The following is a 20,178-nucleotide window of genomic DNA, read 5'->3' on the forward strand; positions in this document are numbered from 1 at the left end:
GTTTATTCTGCTATTGAATCATTAAAAAGATTTGAAGTATTTTAAGAACTTTGTTAATTTTTTTTTTTTTTTTTTTTTTTTTTTTTCCATGTTTAAGAAAGCTGCTAAATTTCATATTTAGTGAATGTTATTTATAAAAAAATATAATTTTGGGAGGGAGGGGAGGAGGATCAAATTTGTATCTGCGAGCAACATAACTTAAAAAAAAATTTTTTTTTAAACAATCCCTACGGATTATACGCGTATTTTTGGATTAGTGTTTTCGGAGTTCTTATTTTTTTTTTATATATAATGTGTATGAAATATTATGAGGTAAATATTTGAATATAGGGAAAGCAAGCAAGTGATAACCATGTAACGTAAAGAAAGGAACGGTTTTTCATGGAATCTAATTTTTTGAATTTCAGATTAAATTCTTATTCATGTTATATGTGAATAATATTGATGAAAAAAATTAGTATTTTTCATCAGGAAGTTTGGAATATAATTATGTTTCGTTTCGCTTATGTGGAGAAAGTAATTTAACCCCCTCCTTCTCAGAAGTCTATTTCTATACAGGTAAAAGAAAAATTAAAAAATAATGTACTTATGTGTAAATTAAAAAAGTTATTATTTATTTTATCGATTATATCTTCGACGCAGTAATTTAAAACATTAATTTGTTTTATAGTTTTTGTTTCATTTTGCATTATTTACCCACGAAGAATTTCCGATTGAATTATACTACCTCTTGCATATTTTTTTTTATTAGAAGAAGGAAAAGTATTAAAGTCTTATTCTGATGTAAATTGGTTTTACTAATGTTGCTCTATCATTAGCTCGCAGTTAAATAGTATGGAGTGCATCTAATTGTTTTAAAATACCATCTCCTTTCCTGTCATTGTCATTTAATAAAAATTATTAATAGGTCATTTCACGCTTATTGCAAGCCATTAACGCCTTTAAAATTTATCTCCGATAAATTTAGAAATAGTTCTAGCAAAAAGTTTTGAGTTTACATGCAAAACGATATTTTTGTTTAAAACAGTGGAGTTGGTTTTTTACAATACTTAAAATAGTGGAAAATGCTTAGAGTAGTATGTAAGTAGCTATCCAAGCTATCCAACAAAGCGGGTAAAATAACTGAGTAAGAATTTATCTAAATCATGTGCCAAGAAAGGCTTCAGCCGGTCAACGATATTAATATCCAACGCAACTTTATCCGTAGCGCAGTTTCATCTAAAATTGCTTATGGTATTTTTTACTTTGATTTGCAGCTGCCCAAACCGAAGCTATTAGTCGTTGAAACGAGGACATTTTGTTTTGAAGATATTTTCTAAATTTTTCTTCAGAAATCTTAAATATTTGCAATAAGCATTATCTAAGCGAATAAGTTCGTCCTCGGATATTTTCGTCAGTTTTGAATATAAAGTTGTGGAACTTCATTTAATTAAACACAATGACTAGTTTAAGAACTGGAATTTTTACTATACAGAGGCTATGCAAGTTTTTATATTCACTTATATTAAAAAAATATATAAACTATATATTTAGTTTATATATTTATTTCTGAGGAATCTTATCCACCAGTAGTGTTGGTAATCTTTTCATAAAATCTGGTACCGATTATAAGAAATTTTATTATTGAAATTATTGATGTAGTATCAATTTTTATGGAATAAAACTTTTATGCCACCATTTTTTTTAACAACGTACAGATCATTCTAGGAAGGAAGTATTTTGAGTATCATCTTGACCCTCAAAATCATGTCCTTCTGGAAATCTCTGATGTTACTGGGAAGTACTGCTTTAAGCAATAGAAACCCAGCACACCACCTTAGTATCTTAGTATTATCATCTTGAACGTAAATATGTCCTGCCTTAAAACGGTGTCTGTGCCATTGAATAGATCAGAATATTCTCATTCTCTGCAAGTCATACTTTCTTTCAAAGTGATAATATCTGCTACTGAAAACTAAAGTATAGCCCCGGAAAAATGATAGAAACTGCAAAATACTAGGATAAAAGGTCATTTTAGATGGCGCGTTTTTGCTGGTGTTTTCTACACATAAGCATCTGTGACGGAAGTTGAGTGTATAGATTGATTTGTCCAATCACATTACGTGTTTCTCTTGATTGACAGTCTAGTTAAGTTTTATGCTATATGATGGATTATGACTGAGAACGCCTGGCCTTATGAATCTCGTGTCTGTCTGTGACCGAGTGGATGAGACCACTGAATCCTGGTTATTCGATCGAGGTTCAAGTCCCACTGAAATAACTGGCTACATGAGTGTATGTAAATGTTCTATTTCTTTAAACAGTTCTAGAACTTTCCTCAAAAATACTCATACAGTTCTTCTCAGTATTCTAGAGCACAATTAGCAGTTACACTTCAAACTACTAAAGAATGTTAAACACGGCGCAATTAATGCGCATCTAAAGAGCGAAGCTCTCACGGGTATCTCTATACTCCGAAGTCACTCTGAACTAACAACTGCTGAGAAACTAATGTCTTATATAAATTTCCCCCTGTCCGCCGAGAAATCTCTAGTACCTTTCACTTCTCGAAGGCATGTGGGGGTTGGATACGGTTACAGTTACATATAGGATCAATTACAGTTATTCAAATACAATACATATTACAGTTTTACAGGGACCGAACCAAAATGTCGCCAAGTTTGGCAACTTATGGCTATTTCTCTCCAAATTTGGCAACAAAAATTAGTCGCCAAAATCATAGTCAGCTTGACGATATCTCGCCAATTTAACAAGACAGCCATTTACTGAATTTTAAATAGACTTACCCCTGTATTCTTATTTTTCCGGCAGAGCATCATCTCTTTCAAGCATTTCATGTTAGATTATACAAAAATACTACAATTTCACATATAATGTCACTAAAATTATTTACATACGTACAAAATTCATAACACCTTCGTTTTCGCGAGTGTGCATTCTAAAGATTAGCTTGCACTTGATTACCCAATATTTTCTCCCAATTTCAATCCAATAAGCATGAGCAAGCTTAGATACGTATAACTGTTGTATGTTTAATACGGGTTGCTTTGTACTGATTCTTACAGTCTCTGCAGATCTTTGAAGAAATCGTTTATCTTATCGGCTGGGATAGTATGACGATTAACGGAAGTCGACTGCACACACCGTTGTCACTGGTTCGAATCTCGAGCCAAGGTATGGGCGTTTGTGAGGGCTTGCGTCTTTGCAGAAATAGAGATCTCTGAATCTGAAAGTCTATAAGGTGGAGGTTGGAAAAAAATATAGTACAAAACTTCTGATCAACTTCTGGATTTCAACTTCTGATCTGCTCTCAGATTAAAACTGGAATATTTTATACAGATAGATCTCTCTTGTTTTCCCTAATTTTAATAAGGCAGTCTCATGGAAAGTACATTTTGATCAGTTTCTACGACATCCAGATTGTTTCAGTATACATGGAACTTTTCTCTTGCAACAGCTGTTATAGACCTTACTGCGCCGATGTGCCTTAGACGTGATCATATGCGTCTCTATCATGACTGTTGTATTATATATGCAGTGCTGTAGTTTTGGCGAAAGGTGAAACCAACTGTATGTAATGACTTGGGGAACGTTGCAACAGCTTGGCGATGGTTCTTTGTGTTGTAATAACTTCAAGAGGCTTTACTGCATAGTTAGAAAGATGACACTCGAAGACAGACCTAGCTGTAAATTCCAAACATAATTTTATTCATTGGTAATTAATTCTTAAAACACATATTCTTTTTCATTGCACATCATCATTTCGGGCGCGCTACACACTCCACAGTTTTATAGAGATTGTATTTTTAGAACAGTGGGCCATAGCTAACAAAGGCTAAGCGAATGTAGTGTCTTAACGGGAAAAGAGCTGGAAGTAAAAGTGCGTAGTTATCCAATATGGAAGCTCATCAAAAGAAAGTTTCGGTTTAATTTGCTCTGTGACAATTAATTTAGTTTACTTAACAGTTAATTTTATTTTTTAGCAACCTTTCGTATTGCTATTGCTTTCAACTCACGCTTGAGTTAGTGCGCATGTATTCAAACAAGGTTGAAAGAAGTTAGCATTTGAGGGAAGGTTTTGGAAGGTGAATAGAAAGTGTGAAGGCCACGTTGTCGTATTTATTTGATTTACTAGCGTTTAGACTTCTGTGGCGTTGAGTGCTTCTTGCCCTTAAGCTTGTTTACGCCAACTTTTTCGATTCAGAACTATCCTGCGCGTTAAGTAACCTGCGAAGTCGTTAGGTTAACTCCATTTAAATTTTAAGTTACTCGTTACCTGTTGTTGTTGCTTATGCTCATTTGTCTGATGTAGTCAGCTCAAGCCCACGAAATTCCTCGCAGCAAGGAGCGCTAGATTACGTCATGAGCACCCAATAAGTGACAGTGAGATTTGGCTTAATTCCGTCCCCAGTTTTAATGGACAGCACGTCCGGGGGAGGACGGGTCTGAGGGTCTCCTACACGTCTCCCCTTCTACCAAACCACACGAGAGGACTTTCGGCTCGCCACGTATGTAGAGTGCCGCCATGCCGCACCGACACTGTACATTTACAAACATCCATGCCTTCTCCGAGATTCGAACCGGCCCGGCAGTCAGCGACGCTAACCACTATACCGGTTGGGCGGCACTCGTTACCTTTTTGAGTTAAGCCAAAAGTATTGGCTTTTGTAAGCACGAGTCGGTACCATATGTGAATATGAATCTGCGTTAATAAAGGGACGAAATATCATTAAAATCTCTTCGTCAGATTTGGAAGTAATCGAGTAAATGTGAAAATCATCTTAATTTTGAACGCCTGTTCAGCTTCCCTTAAAGAAAGGCATCTTTGTTTAAGGCAAAGAATTTGAATGAGAAATAATTTGTGTACTTTCTTCTAATAAATTGCCTGCTTATTTTTCGGTAGCTAAGGTTCAAACTATTAGTGAGAAAGTACACTGTAAAAATTAAGAAAGCTGTGAAGTATTTTGTTAAAACTATTTTTGATACTTGTAGAGACATTAGGTATTTTTGGAAGCAGGAAAGATGAAAAATATGCAACGTCTTCGCCGGGAATTGAACCACGAACCTCTCAATTACGCGCTGAGCATGCAGACCACTACACCACTAAGGCTCGCTAAGAAGGCGGGAGAAATACCTTATCTACTACCCCTTTTAAAGGGCGACTGGGGTTTTTTAGGGGACCCAATCGCTAAATTCTGGGTGAGCAGAATCATCATCCAACACCCTTTTAGTTTGGGCGCCACTGTAGAGACATTAGGATTTTTGGAAGCAGGAAAGATGAAAAATATGCAGCGCCTTCGCCGGGAATAAAACCACGGACCTCTCAATTACGCTCCGAGCATGCAGACCACTACACCACGAAGGCTCGCTGAGATGGCGGGAAATATACCTTATATACTGATGGAGAACTAAAGCGCTTTTCCCATTAAACAAGTGAGTCTTTTTATGTTGAATTCATGTTAATATAATGCCATTTTTTATTTGTCACCTAAGAAATTTATTTGATATTGGTTTTAGTTTACTTAGCTAAGTGAAGGTAACTTTTGAGCTTAAAAAAAAAAAAAAAGTGCAAAGTATGTACGTTTGAGGTAGTTTAAGTTCCCGTGTTCTTTGAAATTCATTGAGTCTGAAATATTTAACGTGTAACCGCAAAATGTTTTCTGTATATGACTATAAATGCATCCAGTTTCTGTTACGAGCCATTCATTGCTTTGTTCAGAGATGAATTATGCAGATTTAGAATTTAATGCAAAAATAAAACTACCCTGCATGTCAGTCTATACTATTAAAACTTTAGTGAACTTCGATCGACCTTTAAATTTTATTGACGCTTGAACTCGACATGAACAACTTTGTAACAGTTTCAGTGAATTTTCTTCGCTTAATCGGTTGTGCTGAAGAGGGTCATATTTCGCGCTTTGAGTCTCACATTATCTTCAGACTGTTCAAGCATGTATTTGTGTAAAATCTAATCTTTTGGGAGCTAATTTCTCACTCCCCCCCCCAAGTCTTATCTTAAAATATACGTCGTTTTTGTTTATTAGCTGGGTTTAAGGTATCACGAAGTTATTCTGTATTACGATTCAGTTAGAAATGTTTTTAAGTTTTGGTTTCGAATTCGAATACATCTACTCGTACAATATCATCAGTTACTGCATTTCTAATGTCGGATTTTCTTCACTCTTGTGCAGAATTAAGAGAATTTGCATATTATGTCGAATTTCTGAAAAACGAATTTACAGATTTTAATGACATTTGGTATGATTATACAGAGAAAAAAATGTACTATTGAAAAGTCTTTTTTGCGTACCTATGATTATCAGAAAAGTTTATAGTACAGGGATGTCCAAAATCCGCATTGTGATATCGAACTTACTGGACAGGCGTCATCTGAAGTGTCCTTGTGCTAGTCGATGCCACTCCTGCAACAAGACAGTTTTCAACTTTGGGATGGTTCTCAGAGGGGAATGGCGAGATAAAATTACTCTCCCAAGAGCGTCCCATAGATGCTATGTAGGGTTAAGGACAGGAGATCTGGCTGGCCAATCCATACGGCGAATATCCTCTCTTTCCATGTAATTGCGGACCAGCTTAGCCCAATGTGGACGAGCGTTTTCACCCATGATCAGGAACCCAGGACCAACTGCGCCTCTGAAAATTCGAACTTAGGGCTCTAAGATCTCCTCTCTATACCTTAGAGCACTCAGGTAAACTTTGTCAAACACATACAGGGCTGTGCGTGCGTCCGACAAAATGCCTGCCCATTCCATTACACTTCTACCACCTTAATGATCATTTTCCCTAATGAAGAAGGGATCATGTTCCAGGTTCTCTCCAGATACAGATACGCCAAGAATCAATGTTCAGACGAAATGCATATGTAAAAAATATGCTGCATCTCGACGCATATGTAAAAAACACGGTGCTCGACTAAAAATCTAGTCCATGTCTCCAGCATGCTAAATGCACTTTCTTATGTGCTGCAGGGAACGAGACGCAAACAGCGGGTCTTCTGGTATACAACCCTGTCTCATGAAGCTTTCGCGTAACTGTAGACCATGAAACTCGGTCACCAGTGGCAGCATACAGCTCACGTGAGAGCCCTGAAACTGTACTATGTAATCGCGCTGAAAAGGCCAAATAACGATTCTCAGTCGTCGTTTTCGAACGTGGCCAGGTCTCGCTATGGATCCAGTGTCTGAAACTGTTTCCACAAACTGCAGGTAATGCTGGGTGTTACATTGAGCTCTGTAGCCACCTGCGCTTTTGGTTGGCCTGCCTCCAATCTACCGACAGTTTTCCTTCCGTTTATGTTCGTCGCGACTCATTTTACCTAATGTCTTATAAAATTTACGAATTATACTGAATTTTATTTATAAAATTTTCTGTCGCTAGAAACAGGGCGAATGTTGTGAAGTAAATCGCCGAAAACCCCTCATGTCTGCATCGCCGAAATCTCACAAATCGTCGAAAACCCCTTATGCGCTTATATCCCCTCCACAAACACAGCTCCGCAGAAATGCACGTGTAAGCTTACATATTCGACTGTGAATATTTACGTAATTCTTCGGCGGCATAATTAGTACCTTTGGTTCAAAAACTTTTCATAAAAATACATGTAATTAGCAAATTCTCTTAATTTTGGACGTGTGTGTATTTAAAGTTTCTGAATGACGTGGCCGCTTTCCTGTTATTATCTCTGTCTTTAAAAAAATTTGCTCCAAGTCTATTGATCTGTACTACCTGTAAGTTATAGAAATAAATTATAGAGGGAATGGTTATGCAAATCAAATTTATAAACTGTATACATATAATAACTGTGCATTTACAAGAAATGTTTTCAAAGTAGAAAATGCTCACCAGTGGCCGAGCAGTAAAGTCTCTGAACGCTGGTAGTTCGACTCGGGTTAAAACCCGGCGAAGGGGCTGGCTGCATGTGTGGTTTCGTTGTTTCCCTCATGTGTAACGTGAATACGAACCAGTCTTTAAGAAGTCCAGAACTTTAGAAAAAACCTTAGAAAGTCCTGCATGAAATCATTTTTCCTTTTAGGCAAATAGCAGTCGCATACTTTGCCATAATCCCACAAACGAAACCGAATTGAATCTCACGCCATTGATATTTCGTCTGAAGTTCGAATAATTATGAGGCGAATACGCCATATGCGAGACTCTTTTAATAGTTTTCTTTGTAACTTTAAATGCTTGTCAATTTCCCTTAGGAAATCTGAAGATGAAACGGTTCAAGATTTTGAAGTGTTTTACCCTTATTAGCTGCCTAATCTAACCTATATGAAGACGTCCGAGATACCTGCCCCTCCACCCCCATCCCCGACGTGAGTAGCCAAGAGAAGTATTTTCATGTCATTCATTCAAACAGTATAACCGGTATTATTTTCATTTCGATTTTTAAACTATGTCTAAATTAAAATGGAAAAAATAAAGAATATCTGAGCATTTTCCCTTGCCCTGCATAGTTAGAAAAAGTAGCAGTAATTAATTCGGGGGAAAATGTGATAGCTCATTCAAGTTTTTTAAGATTTTTTTCCCCCTCTGCATAAATGCTTCCTGTGAGGCTCTGCAGGAGCGAAGTTTCAATGTTTCCGTTAGTAATTTTTTTTTTTTTTTTTTTTAAATCAATAACTAAGCCCAAAATGAAAATTTAAGAGCAGATTAGTATGTACTTTCTTCAGAAATGTTATCTTTAGGGTAAATGATTAATTGATTGGTTAACTGATTAAGACAAAACTCAAATTCTGTTTACCTTAGGCTACTTTCGTGTATGATTTTGTAAAGGAAAATGGCTTATCTTCACGTTACACACGATGAAACCTGTATGTACGCAGCCCCTTCCCCCACTGGGAACAGAACATCAGATGTACTACAGTGCTCAGCGGTCATACCCTCTCCACCATCGGTGCGCTCAATATACCTTCTAATCGAGATAATTAGTATCATTAGACCGTATTACGAAGTCAGCTCGAAACTGAGGTTTTATTTCCGAGTTTAATAACTGAGTAAAAGTATTCGCGAGTTTTAGCTGATGTATTCCAATTAATTCCTAAGAGTTTATTAATTCCTAATAGCTTAGTTAGACTCACTACTCAACCGCGGGAAACTCCTGTGAGCCCTGTGTTAAATTTGTTTCTGGATTGCGAGATCCTTCTTCTTTTCTTCTGTATTTACTCCAAGAAAAACACATGTCTTGCGTATTAGAGTTATGCTTTGACCTTACGTTAGTCTCTGTCTTCCTGAGAATTAAAGTCTCATCCGGTTTCGCTTAGTTCAGTTTAAACACGTTGCAGATAACCGAAAATTTTAAATAGGTGCTTGAAAATATTGTCTCTTTCAATTGTTAGGTAGTAAATTATTTCATCAAATGGAAATCTTTTTTGACTGCACAACGTATTTAAGATTTAATGACGATCTCAATAAATGGAAACCTGTGTAACCATAAGTACAAGCTTTTTTTTCAAAAATCATTATTTGACATTAGAACTTTCTAGAAGATCGACTGCTATGAAAGAAGAAGGAAGTTTGTGGCCGCTTCTGGTATAAATTGTGGCACATAATTAAAATTACTCGTTAGTTTATATAATTTCTGAAAACTTTTGATTTTTTTTAATTGTAAATATTTTTTAGTGAAAAAGAGCTATTAGTTTCGAAACACGATTTTGCGTTTTTCACTTTTCATTCGAGTCTGCTGCCGTTCGGGTAAACGTGATATTATTTTTTCATACTGAATCTTTCCGTTATTAATTAACAAACTTAAGTTATTAAAAAGCAATAGATGCGTATCTTAAAAATATTATTTCTTTACTTTTGAATATGATTGATTTAAATAAAAAAATGCATATAATTTCATGATATATATATATGTGTGTAATTAAAACATTAAATACTTTTTACAGCATTTACAACATTAAATACATTACATATTTTTTCACTTTTTAAATATACAGAAGATATGTAACATTCCCATGTTAGTCTAAGTGCATGTTCATGCAATCCTATAAACTGTTTCCCTGTTCCACCTAGACAATCTTTATCGGTAATCCTTACTGATAAACCTTATTAAAAATTAAACGATTGTTAATATCTGAACCATTTGAGATTTATTATTATTGTTTTATTGTAAAACATTTCCTGGTTTTTGCACGTTCATTTGTTATTTTTTGTTTTTGTAAAATTTAAAACATTTCATTAAAATTTGATATATATTTTTTTTTTTATATAAAAAGCGTGCTGTTTGTTAAAATTTTCATAGCTCAACACCGGTTGAACCTCCAAATATCTAGTTGTGTTAAAACAGCAAGTTATACTCTAAGAAAGTGAGTTTCTTGTGTTTTCTGGTTTTCATATTTGTTGACATAACACTTATATCTTTCATAGTGGAATCAGATTATTTTGTATCACCATAATTTCTTTATTCTGAATTTATCTATCGATTTGAGGATTTGAATCAGGTTATGGTGTTGAAGTTAGTGTCATTTAGAAAACGTTACTGAAATGTGTTTTGAAATGCATTGAAGAAACAAATAACATGTATTTCCATTAATATGCATTTTTAATCAAAATACTGTCTTATAAAAATGAAAAATCTATTCTGCGAAAGCACACTTCATTTGAGGTTTCCTTTGTGACGAGATCTCATCTTGGCGATACTTGGCTACTGAATGCAGATAGTTATTCCTGTTTGGCGAGCTAAAACTGGCGGTGAATTGCGACTCGATACGGGCGAAAATCCGCCGCTGCTGCGCTGCTCTGAATTTCAGAATCTGTGGATAGTGTGTGTAGTTGAGATGGAGATGGATATTTTAAAAGAGTGTGTATGTGTGCTGCAACGATCGAAGGCCCAAAGCCGGGCTTGTGAGTCTGTCTCGTTGGCGAGGCGTACAGTCTTTGCCCTCTCCCAGTGTGTGTGTTCCATTTCGACCGTGCAAAATCTATACGTTCTCTGAGTTTCGAAGGAATATTTTACTTGCCGTTTCATTTTTTTCTCTAGTAAGCAGTGGCAACAATATTTTTATGGACATAAAAAGTGCCGCTTTTGCGTTTCTGTTTGTTTTATGTTCTGGATGCGAATAATGCATTCGTTTGGAATTTTATACAAGGTAGGTTTTTTTTTTTTTTTTTTTTTTTTTTTTTTTAATTGTTTGCTGCTTTAAACATTATGATATAATCCAGAATGCGTATTTTTGCAACATATGTGCCACTGAAACATCGGTATTTCATAACAGGAAATCCTGATTTATTTTTAAACATGTTCTTGTGATTTATAATTTGTGTTCTAACTCCTAATGTCTTAAATATATTTTTATAATTTATTCCAGGATAATTTATATTGATAAAGAAATTCGCGAAGTTGCTGTGAGCGAAATCGAATAATTTTCAGCGTATATAATTGTTGAATAAGGAGAGAGCGAATACTTCTGAAATTATATTGTGTACATTGGAAAATGTACTATTTGAAAATTTTATTTCCTTATTAAGTGTCATTTAAAAAAATTTAGCAAAGTTTTATCTGCGAATTATTAAATCGGGATTATGATCTATTTAAATTAAAGTATTTGAGTGTATCATAAGTTAAAAATCTTTTTGTTTGGTGGGTTTTGAGTAAATCAACTAACATTAATAACTTTTATAAGTATATTGGGTGTCTTTTCATTTTTAATTTCTGGAGTGTTTAATACTGAGAGTTATTTTATTACTGCTTCTTAAAGAGTTATCTCTTCTGTACTTCATTAGCTGAGTTATAAATTTGTACAGCATATCACACTAGCCTGAAAGCTATGATTGTAAAGGTAATGGAAAATTATTTCGTGGACATAATTTAAAAATAAACATCTTGATAATCAGTATATTTTATTTCTTTCCTATAAAATATTAAATCTTTGCTTGTTGTGACCAACTTGTAAGTCGGAATGAAACAATATTATTGGATTCTTATTTTTTAAACATGTATTCCAAATATGATTTTAGCTTCATTTTTGGTTGGCTAGTATTAAATAAATATACAAGAAATTTTTGAAAACATTATCTAGTTATTGGATAAAAGTTATTAAAATCTCGTAAAAAATCTTGATGAACACAAAAGCATTTTCAAATTTTTATTCTATTATAAAAATGTCCCATAAATATTTTCCTATAATGATATATTATGTTACTCTCATTGGTTTGCTTATTCATTGGCATAATTTTGAGAAATTTTTTCTCTCGTGTATGCATTTCATTTCTCAAATTAAATTTCTGTAGCACTTGTATGTAAAATTATCTTGAGTTCTTCATTCTACATAAATACTGTGCAAGTTTTAACTGATAGCTTAGATATATGAAGGATTTAAATATATTTGATTACAGTGTCCTTTTTTTTCTTGCTTAGTAACCCATGAAAATATTGCTTGTTGCGAATGGTTGGAGGATTTATGCGAGAGATTATTATGTGAAAACTCGTAAAACTTTGCTAATGTTAAATTAAAAGACTTGATAAAATTTACACATTTTTTTTAGACAATAGATCTATCGTTCTGTGATAATATTTGTTTTGTTTATTGAACAAAAATATGTGGATGATTCAAGGATTATGGTTTAGCCATAAAACAGACAGCATTTTTAATATATGGGGTAAGAGGACATGGTAGGTTTGAAGAGAGACATGGAAGCAGGTTTTAAAAAGCGTTGCTATTATTACCATTCAGATTAAAGAAAGGAACTGAACGTCTTGATACAGGTCCTTTCCCATTTCTTTTTGGAAAGTTTTTTTTTAAACCAACCCATGAGATTTTTCCAGTTTTTGACTGGTTTCTGACATTTTTATTCCTAGCTGCTGTTTTCTTTTTCATATCTCTCTCAAAAAGATATATTTATGACTCTCTCTGCTTAAAGATATGTGTGAATAAAATTTTCACATGATCAGTTAACTTTTAAGTAATTTTTCCATCTAAATTCAGGCACTTGTGATAGGTTTGCACATCAGTCATATCCTACTCTTATCATGTTGCATAAAGTGTACCAATAAGGGTAAGGTAATGTTACTATAACAGATAGATAATACAATCGAATTTTATATGGCAACTGAACCCACTGTCTTGGTATCATCGTAGCAAAGCAGCCTCTGCTAACCATCATACCTTCTCTAGTGGTATCATTAACAAACATTTGCCAGCTGTTCTGACCTGTAGATATGTTCATCCTTTTTATTTATGACATTTTTATATCTTCCAAGGTAACTGGGCTGTATGTTACTAAATCATTACTACTATAGTACAATCTCATGTTCTATGCTTTCTAATAGCTGGTATCTTTGGATTTATACTCTGTTTTAGCACATAATTTAATGTTTTTATGATATCAACATTTACAGTATGGATAAGTAGTAAATTAAATGCCTAGCTTAATTTAAAAAAGAAAAAGAAAAAAAAGCTTTTTACTAGACAAATACTATGATTTTTATTAAAACTCTGAATAATGAAGTAGGATATTAAAATATGCGCCCTCAAGTCGCCAAATTTCTCTATTATCGCCATATTACTATCTAAATTTTTTTGTTTACATTTGGAACTTTAAGCCTAAAATGTCTCCAAAAACGCGATTTTCGCACATGCAAAAACCACATTTTGAACACACTATTTAAGCTAAAAACAAAAACAAAAAATTTAAATAGCAAAAATGTAAAGTTTCTAACTAAAAATATTTGACAAGAATCCATGTATGCAGCGATGTGCTTTAACACTAGAACAGCCGAATTTCAGACTAACCAAAAAACGCCATTGGGGGTCAATTTGACCCTCATAAGAAATGTAAGTAGAAACGCAGTAAATGATTGAAATGACCACATAAAAGAGTTTTTATTTATTTATTATACTTTAGAATTTTTTTTCGTGCAAATTAGCACACAAAATCTTTCAATGTAAGATTACAAAAACAAAAACAAACAAAAGATACAAATGCAAAAAGTGGAAAATAGAACATATGCAAAAAATTACAAAAAAAAAAAAAAAAAAACCATAAATTGGAAATAAACACACAATGCTTTCCAAAGTTTGTTATACATTACCGCAGGTGATACAATATGAACGCTTGACAGTGACGGCAACACATTTACCACAAAGTGGTTTCTGGCATCCCTTACAGCTAACAACAGTCTTGTTTTGTCCCTTGCAACTTTGAAATGCACATTTCTTTCGTTTAAGTGTCTGTATGTGAGCAATCGGGGGTCATCTATTGCGTAGTGCACCAACTCGTAGTTTTTCCATGAGTGCAAGAATAAATTCTCGACGGGAAATAGAGGTGCCCAAGGATTCTTTGAATATAATCCAAGCATTGAGTGCAGCAATGTCAAGGACGTTATAAAAAAACATGTACAGGCCACCTGCAACTTCCATTACTTGTACTATATTTCCTCAGCATCTGATCAGCGACATCAACACCACATTTTGTACTGTTGTAGTAAGTGACAGTGTTCGGTTTTTTCTTCATGCTGTCGTCAACAAACACATTACTGTGCATCGTGCTCAGAATCACAACATTCTTTTTGCTCTTGCACTTATATATTGTGAGTACTTTGTCTCCATTTTTCAGTGCAAAAGATGAATATCGTGCCGAAGAAGTGTCACGAGCAGTAGGGGGTAATTCTCACTTATTCAGATGCATCGTCCCGACAATTGGGTTTTTTTTCGCTGAAAGTTCATCTGCAAGTTTCACAGAAGTAAAAAAATTGTCAGTTGTGACATTGAGTCCGGAGTTTAGATTGGTTGCAGTAATTTGAGAACTACACTTTCCCCAAGTTGTAAATTAGTTGGTTGTTCTTCATCCTTGCCCAGATAAGGATAACCATTCAAAACATATTTGGATTTTACATCAGTTGCTAGCCAGAATTTGATGCCAAACTTGTCCGGTTTATTCGCTATGTGCTGGATAAATCTACATCTTGATTTACAAGGCAACAATTGTTCATCAAAGGTTATTTCTGGGCCAGGATTATAGCATAAATAACAGTTTTCCATTAGCTTGTACCAAGTTTCAGAAACGAGAGCAAATTTGTTGGTGGCGAGACGATCAGCTCTGGTGCTTCGGGCATCGAATCTGAGATACCACATTATTTCACGGAACCGATTGCGTGACATTGTTTCTTTGAACACGGGTGGTCCCCAATTCTTGTTCCACAAATCATCCGCACAAAGTTTTGAATGACTCAGTGCTCCACGGGCATACGGGATGGCAAAAAAGGCATCACGTTCTTCCAGAGTAACATGCCAGTTACTATCATCTCTAAGTTGGCGTCGTGCCTCAGCAACTGTACATGATTGAATGTGTTTCACCTTTGATTCACTCACCATGAAAAGCCACGCTGAAGCAGGATTTGTTCCTATATTAAGATGAGCAAACGACGTTGGTCCACTTGCAGTAGTTACAATATTTCGAACTGGCGTGCGACCTGAAGTGGAAGTGGTGCTGCTAAGGTTCATAGAGGTCCAGAGAATACTGCTGGATGAGGTATACTTCTCATTATTGCTGCCAGCAACGTTGTTGCCTCGTCCTTGACCACGTCCGCATCCACGTGAGCTTCCGTCTTCCCGCATAGGGATCACATTTCCAGAATTGTCCTCGACATCACTATCACTGCTTTCAGAGAGCGATGCAGCTCACCAGCGGCCGAGCGATAAAGTCGCTGAACACTGGTAGTTCGGTCCGAGGTTCGAATCCTGCGAACGGGCTGGCTGCATGGGCGTTTTCGTGGTTTTCCCCATGTGTAACGTGTATACGAGCCAGTTTCCCTTAGAAAGTCCTCCACGAAGGCATCCCTCCTCTTAGGCAGATAGCCCTCGAGGCTTTGCCATGATCACACATACACACAGAGAGCGATGCATTCTGTAAGTTCACAGCAACATTAAAATCTTCATCACTTCTATCATCACCACTTATATCTGATTCCAACTGTTCAAGGAGGGCAAGGCACTCTTGTGTACTCAATCCTCTTCCTCTCGGCATTGCAGTGGAGAGAGAATATGCTCCGTTCTGGATTTTATTTTTCTCTTCTGAGTCATTGCGATAAGAGCTGCGTGTTTCCCAATGCGCAGAAAACGAAAACGTGGCATCGGGAATTCAAAAACGGACATTCGCTTAAAAATATGCCGTTTTTCTTATGAGGGTCAAAATGACCCCAGTTGGCTGTTTTAGGTATATCTGCGATTATTTATTTATATAATTAACGTAGAAATATGAAAAATTGGCATAGTATACTTGGAAACATTTTAGAAAAAGTAAAAAAATATCAGCTTCGAACCTCAGCCGTATGTTAAAAAAAAAAAAACGTGTAAAATTGGAAAAAAAGTTCAAAATTACCCCAATGGCGCTTCTAGTGTTAACTTAAAAAAACATCGAAAGAATGCAGCAAAAGAATCTACGAACTATGCACACCTTGCTTTAATAAATTTAACATAACAACAATAAATTTCAAAAAATACCATGTACACAGCATTCTGTTTCAACTTTAAAAAAACATCTACTAATTGCAAAATCGAGGCAATGAAAGAATCTATGAACTACGCACACCTCACTTTAATAAATTAACATAACAACAATAAATTTCAAAGAATACCATGTACACAGCATCCTGTTTCAACTTAAAAAAAACATCTGCCAATTGCACAATCTAGGCAGTGAAAGAATCTATGAACTATGCACACCTCGCTTTAATAAATTAACATAACAAAAATAAATTTCAAAGAATACCATGTACACAGACAGCATCCTGTTTAAACTTTAAAAAAATATCTATGAATTGCACAATCTAGATATTGCATGCAAATCAACAAAATAAACTAAAATAACTAAAATGACAAACAATTCAAAAACAATAATAAGAACAGAAATTCATAGTAAAAAAATGAATGTAACATTCTACAAAATAAAAATAGTAAAATAAAATGCACTTACCATAATACATCCATTAATAAAATTTCGCCAGTCACACAACGTCCGTGAACAAAAGTGCCACCATTTTGCTATATCACGTCTTTCCGTGATTCAAATTTCGAAAGTAACGATAAAAACTTCCTCCAAAGTTAACTTACTACACGAAAACCATGATTCAAATCTTAAGCTCCGCTGACAGCAACCACATACTTTACCAGCAAGCATTTGACTGCAAATCCACACAACTATTAGAAACGCCCTTCTTCGCCTGAATTCTCATAGCAGCTCCACATTTCACATTCTGTTTTAAAAGCACCACAAAAATTCCAAAAATACACTTTGATCCTTATAAATGCACTTGTGAACAAAAGACTCGTTAACGACTCCAACATCGTACCTTTTAATATTAAATTTACTTTCCACACAATCTAAAATATGCGACTGAAACCTTCCCACCACGTCTATTATTGCAGCACAGGCTATTTCAAAACACACATGACACTGCAGCAAAAGAATTAAGTTTCAATGTCAAAAGGGTTGCCATACAAACTGCATCGTCCACCAAACCATCCCACAGTACGGAATCGCGCCAAAAACCAGCGCAGAATACGTATTGCCACATTTGGTGATATAAGAGTAGAGCCAGAATTTCTTTTTGGCTGCCTGAGTTAAAGCAGTAATATCTTAAAAATTGTTGCTTTGGAAATTTTTACGTAATTTCATGCAGAGTAACTTTTTAAGGGAAAGAATCGTCGTTTGAGATTTTACATATGCATAATGTGAAGACGAGTCCATTTCTGGTAAAGAGCTCTCTATGAAGACAATTCTTCTGCTAGATTCATAAAGACAATTCTTCTGCTAGTTTTCATGTGCCTTCAATTAATGAAAACACAAACTTCCTCAAAAGTAGGCAGCCCATTCAAAAAACAATACTTTAAAATTCCAAATCACATCTTCAATCGTCTTTCAAATTATTATCGCATTATTTCTTTATTCTTGAATTAAATGTAATAAAGTTTTTTCTTTTCAGGCTCTGTTAAGTTTAGTATCTAGAACGTGGTCATTCACAAGCTACCAGTACGTCACTGCAATGTTCTCGAATTCAGTAGTTCATGTAAAAATATTTTCCTTCTAAAGCCCATATTAAAAACTGATATAGTAAATACATAGTTATATAATAAATTTTAATCATAATTCGCCAGCCATGCAAACCACTACATTAAAATATTGCTTTAAAGCAAACTATTAAGCTCTATCAGGAGTTATCCAGAACTGAACTGAAAAACTGTTCAACTGAATCATGAAAGATTCCATCAAATACATAAGTTCAAAGTGTTGTCCTTAAAAATACTACTTAAATTACAGAATCTGTTTAAATTTTTGCCTTGCTAGAAAGTTGTCTCTTTGACATTTTAAAGGTATTCGTGGTGCTGTTCTGTTATTAGGACCAGGTCCAGAAATGCATGTACAGATGAATGCATTCATGTATGCATGTATATACGTACATACATATATATTTGTGTGTGTACGCGTATACATATGTACATACATGACGTGCATACATACACTTCTGAATTCAATTCTAATAACGAAAGAGTACCGTATTCACATTTACTGTGTAATGCGTAAGTTCGTAATAAATGATTTGGTACTTTGTTATAGTGCCCCTGAGATTGGATCGCCAATCAACCAAGATATCTTGTCAAAATCTGGTTGCTTGTTCTTATGCCTCACCACATGATCGTATTATAGCATTGACTGCGTGTTCTTGTACCTCACCATGTAATCTTGTATTAGCACTGTGTTGTATTTTTGCTCTCGATGCATGTTATTATATTACAGTACAAAGTCCGTGATTCGGACGTCCATTATCCGGAATGATCTATAATCCGGACCTCAAAGCCACAAACTTACATTACGCACATATGCTTTACGCATGCACGCATTGAAAGTAGTGTTTCATGAAATAAACCAATAAATATTAAGCTTTTTTTTTTTTTGTAAAATTTTATACCCTTTTAGATCATAATTGCTTTTTATTTCATAAATTACGGTTTCATATTTTTAATAGTATAATTTCTGCATCCCATCTTACCAAATTTAAATTGATGATCTATAATCCGGAATCGCCAAAGTCCCGATGAGTCTAGATTATAGAGTAGATTATAGATTATTAGAGTATTCATTTTTATGAGGTTTTCAAATCCGCATTGTTTATTTAAAAATATACTTGTCGCTTTGTATGTGTGTGTGTGTGAGTATGATGTTAACTATCTTTAATTTACCAATTTTTAATTACCAAGTAATGAGGTCAATGCGATGTCATTTTTTCAAGAAAGAGGTCTTTTACCTGACAAACGAGTGTGCAAAATTGGCCATAATATGAAACTATTTGGAGTTGCAGTTTTAAAAATTGCAAAAAGAAGGGCCTCTGTGTCTGAAATTGGTTCAGTGGTTTCAGAAAATATTTCATCACTGTTATTAGATTTGTGTGTTCTAGGGCAGAGGAGTTGACATCCACGAAATGGTGTAATAAACAGCTTATAGTATAGTGAAAGTGCTGCAGTTGATTGGAACGGTCACATGTGATAAAATGTTAATAATAAGTATTTTTTCATTGGATGAAGGTGGTTTAAGTTAGTAGTCTCAAACTCTCGGCCACTGAAGCAATTTTATGCGACCTGCCAAGATATTCCAATTCTGTATTTGTTGAAAATATGGTCTTGCAAAGATTTCAAGATTTTAATTATAAGAAGTTCAAATTTATTTATGTTAGTTTTATTTCCATTAAAAATGAACATGATTAATGTACCAGGAAGTATATTAATAGAACTAATTAATTTACAATGGGATAAAATCTTATTCAAGATTTGGAAGTTCAGAGTTTATTAACTTTTATTCGTACATGTCAAGAAATAAATCAGTTCAGTTATGAATTTTTGCGCTAAGAATAATTGCTTTATTTTGAAATGCATTTATATGTGGACAACTTTTTTTCACAGTTGAAAATTAATAAGAAAGGAACCTGATTAACTGATAGAGCATCTACAATCTGAGATGAAGATAATTTAATAGTAGTTTCTCTCAAACTACAAACTTTATCTGAATCAAAACACCAAATGCTTATAATATACATAATAATTAACATGTTAGAATTATTGGAAAGAAATGTCAGCCGAAGAATTTAATATTTAGTTGTCAATATATTTGAATTACAAAGCATAATCAATAAAAATGTTGTACAAGTTCCAAACTTTAGATTTC

The 20,178-nt window shown here is 34.5% G+C and overlaps 1 protein-coding gene across 5 annotated transcripts in view; it reads left to right on the forward strand.

Annotated features, from left to right (window-relative positions):
• LOC118181800 (trithorax group protein osa-like) overlaps window positions 1–20,178 on the forward strand; it is a 306,313-nt gene that overhangs the window by 162,095 nt on the left and 124,040 nt on the right. For 2 of the 5 annotated variants that reach the window (XM_085809213.1, XM_035350995.2), the window contains exon 1: window positions 10,768–11,111. The exons of the other annotated variants lie outside the window; for them this stretch is intronic. The gene's annotated coding sequence lies outside the window, so the exon portion shown is untranslated. Of the gene's footprint in view, window positions 1–10,767; window positions 11,112–20,178 lie in introns of those variants that run through there. 5 annotated transcript variants of the gene reach the window in all.

Source organism: Stegodyphus dumicola, chromosome X2 (assembly GCF_044657685.1).
Source record: "Stegodyphus dumicola isolate Sdum_Otavi_A_Nest chromosome X2, ASM4465768v1".
Taxonomy (NCBI): Eukaryota; Metazoa; Arthropoda; class Arachnida; order Araneae; family Eresidae; genus Stegodyphus; species Stegodyphus dumicola.